The sequence below is a fragment of the Odocoileus virginianus genome, chromosome X, assembly GCF_023699985.2.
Source record: "Odocoileus virginianus isolate 20LAN1187 ecotype Illinois chromosome X, Ovbor_1.2, whole genome shotgun sequence".
In the NCBI taxonomy this organism is placed as follows: domain Eukaryota; kingdom Metazoa; phylum Chordata; class Mammalia; order Artiodactyla; family Cervidae; genus Odocoileus; species Odocoileus virginianus.
Window position 1 is genome coordinate 39,679,252 of NC_069708.1, and position 10,670 is coordinate 39,689,921.

Below are 10,670 nucleotides of genomic sequence, written 5' to 3' on the forward strand. Positions count from 1 at the left end.
AATGGATTCTCTTGATCATCAATATTTAATTAGATAACAGTTTGACTAAACACTATGGTTTCAATGATATTCACAATTTGTCTCTTTTCATGCAGTATACATGGTCTTGTCTAACCTGGGGAGAGGAAACAAAATGTTTCTTTAAAGCTGTCATCACCTTTAGATCATAACCAGATATTCTCTTTTCCTTGTTTCGGTAAAGTACAAGGATCTCAAAATGGCATTCTGTACAAAAGGAAAAGTAATGTTGATAACCATAGACATAATAGTTTTTGAAGATTCTTTTCAGTCTTTGATGTCTTCAGTGCTGTGGAAAAACAAGAAGCTGTAGCATGCAACTCAAAGGATCTTTGAAAACTAACACATTAGCATATAGAAATGTTAAGAAATTTTAATTTTACCAATATTAAATCAAGTCTGCTACATCAGATCATTTAAGTTCCTGAAGATTGAAATTAGTATTTTAAAGCACGTATTATGTTTTTTCCTCAGAAAAACTAACTTGTTTTCTTTTTTTAAAGGAGGTAACTATTACTGTTTAGCAATGGCACAACAGTTTTACTTGGCTGGAAATGTCCTCACTGGCTTTACATAAATGAAGATGCTTGTGATTCCAGTTTATCTCTGAAACTATTCAACATAGAGTTATTTTAATTGTTTTTATCAGCAAAACTTTGTTTACTGAAGGAGTTATTCAATCTATATTACATTTTTTATAAAAAAGAATTTGTGTGCATTTTAAAAACAATGATGTAAGCTTTGTTTTTGCATTAGGTTGACCAGTTTAATAGGAGCTAACTATTAATGTCTAAAGTAACTTGACCATATTTGATGCTTTTCTATGCTCACTTCAGCTTGGCTTTTTGTCTTTTAAGGGAAAAATATGCAGTAGTGTGTTAGAGACTAGAAACATGTATGGTTTCTCTGTTCTACCATATATTAAGTTAAAGTAAACCTTCTTTGTTAAAAATGTACTTGCTAAACTTCAGTAAAATAAAAGCATTATGACTTTGTCAATTGAAATGAGTGTTTATTTTCAAGTTGCCAACTGCAATTTTTGAAGGAGAGTCATAGTACAAATCAACTTATTCCATTTAACTTATTTAAACTGGCCAATATTCTTGTCTAAAATTGTTCTTATTGAATCACACCAGATTTCCTTTTCCTGGCTGTGTGTGCTTAGTAAACCTTCTTCCAGGAGGAAGGGTTGTATTTAGGAAGCAGGAAATATGTGGTGAATTGAGCTGGAAAATATTTTCTGAATATCTATTATTTCAGAAGAGCTTCTCTCACTTTCAGTGAAGAACAGAAATATGAAGGACACATATCTACTCAGACCCAAAGAAAATCCAAGTATCCTTGTATCTTCAAATAATAAGGATTGTAGGCTAATGAAAAAACAAAGCAAAATTAAAAATAAAATAACCTATTCATAAGCCAAAATCATAGCCCTGGCCCTACAGTTTAGTCTGTCTCTACCTTCTCCTCAGCTCATGTCCACTAAAATCCTGGAACTCACCCAAATTCTGGTTCACCAAGGAACCCTCAGCGTTTTCCTGTACAGTGTCACTTCCACTCCTCATCCTTTCTTATAAAAGGTGTGTTGTATCTCACAGTACTTCTAGCTTATCAGCCAAAGATTGTAGGTCTTCTGTCTGTGAACCAGATTGCTTTCTTCCCCAAATATGTCCTCTCACTATCACCTCATCACCATCCTTTTTTATAGAATTTTAATAAGAGTCCTAAAAAGGCTAAAGCTCTTCCTCTACTCTAGAGGAAAAGATTCCTAAGGATTTTTGCTGATTAAACAGGTTTGCTCTGATAGTATGTCCTGTCTTCACCATAGCAGAATAAGCAGGGTACCAAATAGTTAATCATATGATATTCAGGGTCACATTATTTAAAGCTTAATGTCATGATCAGAGGACATCTATGGCATTGACTGCCCATCTCTCAGGGATCCAAGTGCTCAATATTGTCCATAGTTAAGCTTACTTAGAAGTTACCCACCTTGGCTTAACATTGATGGGGGTGATTTGATTCAGGGTTGCATAGAAAACCAGACTTAACTAGCAGAGCAACTACAGGAATCTCCTGGTTATATGAAACCGACTTAATTCGTCCATCTGGAGAGAATAAAACCCACCCTCCACCACCATGTTTCCTGGGATAAAACTGCTTTCAATTTCAAGGTAAACCCTTAACTACCCTTCCACAGTCTCCTCCTCACTACTTATTTTTTCCTCTACAACATAAGAACCTTAAGGAAAGAAGCCAGGTACAGGATAGGAATTCCTTCATTGCAGGGCAGTGATTTCACTGTATGTCATTTTTTTCTCAGGTATATACCTTCTGCTAGGGTTGGGAGGATCAGTGTTACATCACTCTCCTTGCACTCTCTTTGGAAAACATACAGGTTATATTCAGACTATGTCTAAAGGAGCTAGATTAGTCTTATACAAATTTAAGGGACTCTAACCTTAAGTTCCTGAGAAGGCAATGGCAACCCACTTCAGTACTCTTGCCTGGAAAATCCCATGGATGGAGGAGCCTGGTAGGCTGCAGTCTACAGGGTTGCAAAGAGTCGGACATGACTGAGCAACTTCACTTTCACTTTTCACTTTCATGCATTGGAGAAGGAAATGGCACCCCACTCCAGTGTTCTTGCCTGGAGAATCCCAGGGGTGGTGGAGTCTGGTGGGCTGCCATCTATGGGGTCGCACAAAGTCAGACACGACTGAAGTGACTTAGCAGCAGCAGCAGCAACCTCAAGTTCACTGCTTGTGAAGTAATGATGGGAGAACACAACTGTTATAACCTCCACACATACTCACAGTACCTTCATGTATAATTGCAAACTTGGTATAAGTGTCCTCCCATACCCTTCAAAGCAACTAACCTTTTAGGGGGTCCAATTGTTGTCACTCTGCCCAACTAGCTAAAACATATATAAATGAACCCCAAGGGATCTGGCCATGAAGGTCCCCTCCACCAATACCAACATTGTGCCTTCTTACATAGGGAAAAGTGTCTGTGTGTATAGCATTGCAACAATAACTTAGGATGTTAGATTAGGGAATGAGTGGGAGTATCTTTGAAAGTTATCAACTGTCTGACTTCTCAAAGATAAACACACAATTGCTATTTGAACAAATACCACGGAACTATTATTTGTTAGACAGCTCTCAATATTAGAAAGGTCAAAGGTGATACTGAACCAAAATTTTGCCACTTGAACTTGGATTTGGTGAAGAAAAAACACTCTCAATTACACACATAGCTAGTGGGTTCTTATTTAAAACAATAACAATCCATCAGTTATTACAGTTAATAGAAAATGATTCAACATAGTTTCATTCCTCTTTGCATTCATGTGTACGCATGTGCACACACACACAGTATATACACACAAAGCATGTCTTCTTTTATCAATGAATTATTGAAATCAACTTTGGAAATTTAAAAAAAAAATTATCTTCCTTGAAGTTGATGAGCAACTAAATCATGAAATATAAAAGCAAGGTCATATATAAAGGTAGTTGACTATCACTGGGAAGAGTGGTAGTCATTTCAAATATAAAATGCCTAAATCGCTATGATAATTCTGAATCTTGGCTCTTTAAATGTTTAAACAAAAGTTCCCTTTCTTGGCCCCACACTAGTCATATAAGATTTCATATTTTTATACATTATCTAGGTGTACTGCAATACTTCTCTAGCATTTATAGTTTTAAACAAAATGATAGCAGAACTGAGAAAACAGACCTGGGACTCTGCTTTAAACCTTGATACATTAGAAGTACAGGAGACAGAAATTCCAGGAAGGCAAATGTACTGATTTAACAATGATAAGGCTGCCTGGGATAGGAGGCATATTTATTAAAATTTTTGGAAATGACCTATCAACAACTTCCATCACTTATTTTAATCAGAGACCTCTGCTGACCAGTATGCACTACAATAAACACAAATCCAATTGACTTGAACTAATTAACTTTTCAGACTATGTCTGAATTCATTGTATTTTGATGAGGGAGGGTATTTCTTCACTTTTGGATGACTTTATTATTATTATTATTATTTTTTTAGTAAAACAGGTTAAACTCAAAACACTTTGGATACAATTTATGTTTAAAAAGGTGTTAGAGCTTGACTCTTGGATTGCCATGCCATCTGAGATTAGCAGGTTGTGAAGATTTTGAAATTCCAAAGCGACATGAACAAGCCAAAGAAAAAAATCTGTCTTAATTAGCCAAAGTGGAGAATGGAAATTTTAAAAGTATTTAGGTAGAATTCAATGTTTAACATTGAAAATAATTTTTATGTTAAAAAATTATGAGTTGAAATAACAGGGTTTACATTATAAATAATTAGAAAGCACTATAAAAGCTATAGTTAAATGTCCATAGGCATGGTTCAAAGGCTAAAGGAGAAAGAACATGTTGTATGCAAGAATAATGGACAGTCTTTGTAAAACTTGAATAGAGCACTAAAGAACAAGTAGAACTGAAGGGGGAGGTTGAAGATAAGAGATTAACATCAGCTGAACCAAAGAGTAAGAAATTGGAGTGGTAGATACTGTTCATGAAACATTGCTGCTGCTGCTAAGTTGCTTCAGTCGTGTCCGACTCTGTGTGACCCCATAGATAGCAGCCCACCAGGCTTCCCGTCCCTGGGATTCTCCAGGCAAGAATAGTGGAGTGGGTTGCCATTTCCTTCTCCAATGCATGAAAGTGAAAAGTGAAAGTGAAGTCGCTCAGTCATGTCCGACTCTTTGCAACCCCGTAGACTGCAGCCTACCAGGCTCCTCCATCCATGGGATTTTCCAGGCAAGAGTACTGAAGTGGGTTGCCATTGCCTTCTCCGTCATGAAACACTGAGGAATCCACTAAAAGGAAACACAGAATTCGTGGGAGATAAGGTTTGATAGTTAATATAGTCTGGTGGCTCAGACTATAAAGAATCTACCTGCAATGCAGGAGACCTGGGTTCCATCAATTAATATGGGACTAAATCACAGACCACAGTGAATGAGTAGGCAATAAGCATATAATAGGAACCCATTTGAGAGATTAATCTGAAAGCACTGTAGAATGATTTAAATGGAAATGATACAGGAAGAGAGAGTAACAAGCCATAAAATAACTTTCATATTTCCTCTACATATTTCTAATTTTAAACAGTGTTTATTGTAATTAAGGATTTCACACTTACTGTCAGTTTTCACCAGTGTTTAAAATTCTAGTCAACTATGAAAATTTGAGGCATGTTGTGGGTCAATCAAAGTGAAGAAAATATTCTTGGCAAGATCTAATATTTGGATTTAAGCTTCTGCAAAAATCCATAAAATCATAAACCATAAACTGAGTTTTATTTGAAATAAACATCAACTGAAGACTCAATTTAATTCTTTCACTTTTACTAATACTAGTAACTCTTTAATTCTACATAGCATAATAATGTGTGAAAATGGCTCCAGCTTTCTGTCATCTCCTTTCCTACTATCCAAAGTTTCACGGGTTTTGCTTCTTTTAGATGTATACTGTTTTACCACCTGAGAAGACAAGTTCTGACTTCCTCTGACTTGTCCATCCCCTACCACCTGTACCACTATGTTCAGGCTAACCCTAAAGTCAGGGCCTCTACAACATTCCCAGTCCAATGAAACCCTTGCTTCCATCACTATCAATAATTTCATATCCTGCTACTAAATATGCCGATGCTGACGCTGCTACTAAGTCGCTTCAGTTGTGTCCGACTCTGTGTGATCCCATAGATGGAAGCCCACCACACTCCCCTGTCCCTGGGTTTCTCAAGGCAAGAACACTGGAGTGGGTTGCTATTTTCTTATCCAATGCATAAAAGTGAAAAGAAAGTGAAGTTGCTCAGTCATGTCCGACTCTTAGCGACCCCATGAACTGCAGCCTACAGGGCTCCTCCATCCATGGGATTTTCCAGGCAAGAGTAATGGAGTGGATTGCCATTGCCTTCTCCGACTAAATATGCACTGATGGCTATATCCCTTAGGTCTAATATAGAACTCAATATGAAGCTAATTTTTCCCCATGGACAAAATTGTTAGTAACTAGGAGTTTTAAAGGACTTGTGGTTCTATTTACAGTTCACATAGCCTATTGGTTTAATGCTATTTTTGTTTGTTTAGGAAGATAGACATTATAAATGACAAGACTGATAGGGAAAATACATTTTTCATTTGGAAAAACCTACTCACCAATGAAACTTTTGAACACATTCCAGGTGGAAACCAAGGGTTGCCTAATAGTAATACCATTTTGACAGGCAACAAGGTGGAGTCAGGAATAAATTCTCCCAACAACTAAAATTATTTTTTAGTCACTAAGCTGTACATTGCATCTCCAGAACTTATTTATCTTATATCTGGAAGTTTTTATATTTTCACCACCTACCCATATTTCATCTACTTTCCACCCCCCCCCAATCATGTCAACTGCTAATAATATTCTCTGTAACTATCAGTTTGAGTTTTCTAGATTCCACATATGAGATAGTACAGTATTTGTCTTTCTCTGTCTGACTTTTATCACTTAATATAAGGTCACTTGCCATCAAGTTCTATCCAAATTGTCTCAAATGGCGGAGTTTCCTTCTTTTTTTTTGTGGCTGAACTACATCACATTTTATTTTTCCATTCATTCTTTGATGAAGAAGTAAGTTGTTTCTATGTCTTGTCTACTGTAAATAATAATGGAATGAACATAGAGGTGCAGGTATCTTTTGAAGATAGTGATTTTGTTTCCCTCACGTAAATACTCAGAAGTGGAATTGCTGAATCATATGGTAGCTATCATTTTTATTTTTTGAGGACACTCCATACTGGTTTCCATAATGACTGGAAACATTCTCACCAACAATGGACAAGCGTTCATTTTTTAAATCATCTCCTCTCCAATACATTTCTTATCTTTTTTATAATAGCTATCCTAATAGGTATGAGGTGATACCTTATTGTGGTTTTAATTTGCATTTCCCTGATGCTTAGTGATGTTGAGCATCATTTTATGAGCCACTAGGATATCTTTGGAAAACTGTCTATTCAGTTCCTCTGATCATTTTTTAATAAAAATAATTTTTGCTGAGTTACATGAGTTCTTTATGTATTTTGAATATCAATCCCTTATCAGACATGTGATTTGCAAATATTTTCTTCCATTCCACAGGTTTTGGTGGTGGTTTAATCACTAAGTCTTGTCCAGATCTTGCAACCCCATGGACTGTAGCCCACCGGGATCCTCTGTCCATGGGATTTCCCAAGCAAGAATACTGGAGGGGTTGCCATTTTCTTCCCCAGGGTCATTCCCAACCCAGGGATCAAACCTGCTACTCCTGCATTGCAGGCAGTCTTCTGCACTGCAGGCAGATTCTTTACCATTGAGGCACCAAGGAAGCCCTATTGCACAGGTGGCTTTTTATCTTTATTTTTTTACCATTTCATTTGCTATACAGAAGCTTTTTACCTTGATGTAGTCCTATTTATTTTTGCTGTTGGTGTCAAATCCAAAAAATCATTGGCAAGACCAGTGCCAAGGAGCTTACACTAAATGTCTTCTTCCAGGAATTCTGCGGTTTAAAGTCTTAGAATCAAATCTTTAATCAATTTTCAGTTGCCTTTTTTGTATTGTGTAAGACAGCAGTCAAGTTTCATTCTTTGTATTGGCTTTCCAGTTTTCCCAACACCATATATTGAAGAACCTATCCTTTCCTTATTTTATACTCTTCTCTCTTCTGTTATAAATTGGTTGATCCTATAAATGTATATTTATTTCTGTGCTCTATATTCTATTCCATTGATATATGGAATATATGTCTCTTTTTAGGTCAATACTATACTGTTTTGATTACTAAAGTTATTTTAAACACTAAATACTGGGGGGAGGACTATTTGAGGTTAAAAACAGTCACATATATACACGTCCTACTTCCACATCTTCTAAGGCTTAATTTTCTTTTTTTTTTCCTATGACTCAGGATCATAATTATTTTTTCTTATGGGCTAACTTGGGCTTCCCTGGTGGCTCAGATGGTAAAAAATCCATCTGCAGTGTGGGAGACCTGGGTTTGATCCCTGGTTTGGGAAAATCCCCTGGAGATGGGAATGGCTACACACTCCAGTATTCTGGACTTGAGAATTCCATGGACAGAGGAGCCTGGCAGGCTACAGTTCATGGGATCACAAAGAGTCGGACACAACTGAGTGAATTTTTTTTTTTTTTTTTTTTTTACGGGCTAACTTGCTGGGGAATCTGCATTTCAGTTTTCTTTACTTTTCCTTCTATATCGAGTAGACAACTCTAATTTTTACTGTCTCTGTGACTGCATTTAATAATGTCCATTCTCTCCTACCTACTTTTTGATGGTTGAAATCTGTTGCATTCAGAATCTTCTGATGTGGGTCTCTTAACTGTTCAATATGCCCATTTACACAAAGACTAAGATTCCTCCAAAACACACCATTTATTCACTCATTTCTTCCATTCATCTATTCATTCTTTCATGCAAAAAATGCTTACAGAGCTCTTTGGTGTATGTTGTGATGTGGTAATGGATAAGACAACAATGGCCATTGTCTTCAGAAGCCTCACAATACTTTTACACATAATTACACATTTTGTGTGGTCTGAGGGTGAAGAATAAAGGTTTCTGGGGGAATACTTCTAAGACCTGGAGTTTAAGAAGGACTTCCTGGAAAAAATGACATATCACTTGCAACCTGAAGGATGAGCACCATTAGCTAGGTGTTAGAGCAAAGATAAAATTTATTTCCAGAAAAAACTCAACCTCTGTTCCTTAAAATCCTTCTCTTTTCAGTATCTTCCTATTCAAGGATAAAATAAGACTACAATATTCTCATCTCTATTTTTCCTTTGGTTTTCTCTTCTCTGTGATCCACTATTTCTCAAATATTAGAGATGACCCCAAATACAAGTTATTCACTCCAAAGTCCATAGGGCTTGAAGGGTTCTGAAGTCCCTGAAAGCTTCCAATTATTCAAGGCTCAAACATCTTCCCAGATTAAGTCACCCTTCCTTATTTCTTATGACATTTGCAACTGTGGGAAGAGAAAATATGTGTTTTATCCTCTATCCTCAATGATGAGGATTACCAGTTTTACCTTAAATGACTATTACCATAGCAGACATTTGTATAGGCATTTGGTAAGTTGTCTTTACCATTTCCTTTAATATTAACTATCCAACATGTTTATAAAGGAACATTACTTCTTTTATTTCTCTATAGTCCTTCTTTATACATACTTGATGCTTTTCAGAACATTTACTAAAATTTATGGCATGAGTGACATGAGTCTCAGGGTTGGATACTCAAGCTGATTAAACATTATTAATACTAAGAGTAAAACTTTAGATCACAGTCTAAAGGACTTATACCACTCTATGGTTTAAGTCCAGAGAGTTTGTGAACAATATTTTATTGTTTCAAGCTGATTTTCTTATTTCTGGAATTAGAAACTACTTCAGAAGAATGTGAATGACCAGAAATCAGAGACAGATAATTCATGATCATAGATGAAGACTAACAGATAGTCCTTATGGAACACAGCTATTCCTGGATTCATATATCTAAGTGTCTGCTGGACATATCCATTTGAACATTACATATCAGTTCTGTCTCAAAAATATCTTTCAAAATCATTTTCTTTCAAATTGCCACTGTATTACTTCAAATCTCTATTTTCTCCTACTCAGAGAATTTCAGGGCATATCTGGTCTTTCAGCTTCTAGTCTTTCTTATTCATTCCATCATAAATCCACCTACTAGAGAGATTTTACCTGGACCTTATTTAAGTCATGTTGTTATTAATACTAATTTTTCAATACAATTTCCTTAATTGAGGATGGCATTCAAGGCAGTCTTAATTCTTCCACCCTAATTCCTACTACATTCCCTCACATACCAAATATGCACACACAATCTATGCAAGATATAAGATTTAATGCCTCCATTTCCTTATATCTCTCATATTCTTTCTGCCTAAAATGATTAGTACCTAGGGCCAGCTACATAATTTGTGAGGCCAAGTGAAAAATTAGGATGTATGACCTTGTTCAAAAAACCGGGAAGAAGTGCCATTAAATGTACATATAAAGGTTTTTCCTTTCTTCCATGGCCACTCTCTTATCCTGACATGATGTTTTTATTTGCTATTTAATATCATCCATTGGTAATTCATGTCAATGTACAGAAAAAATAAACACCACAATAGTGTAAAGTAATTAGCCTCCAATTAAAATAAATAAATAAATTTTTAAAAAATTAAAAGAATATATTATTAGTATGGATTGTAACATTCAATTTTATTGTGTGTGCTGACAGTTTTCAATACAAAAGTCAGCCTTGCCAGTTAATTCTTCTCCATCAGGTTAATTCCTACCTGGTCTATAAAACTTAGCACAATTATATTCCTCTCTGTAAATTTTTCACAACGTCCATATTTTTTATTGACTTTATAGCTCTTTGCCCTTTTCCCTGTTAATATACATATGCTTTGGAACCAGACAAGTAAGTTTGAGATCTGACTCTGTCTCTGTGTCATTAGACACAATATTTACTCATTCTGAGTTTTAATTTCCTTGTTTGAAATATAGATTTCAGTACCCACAAGATTGGTATAA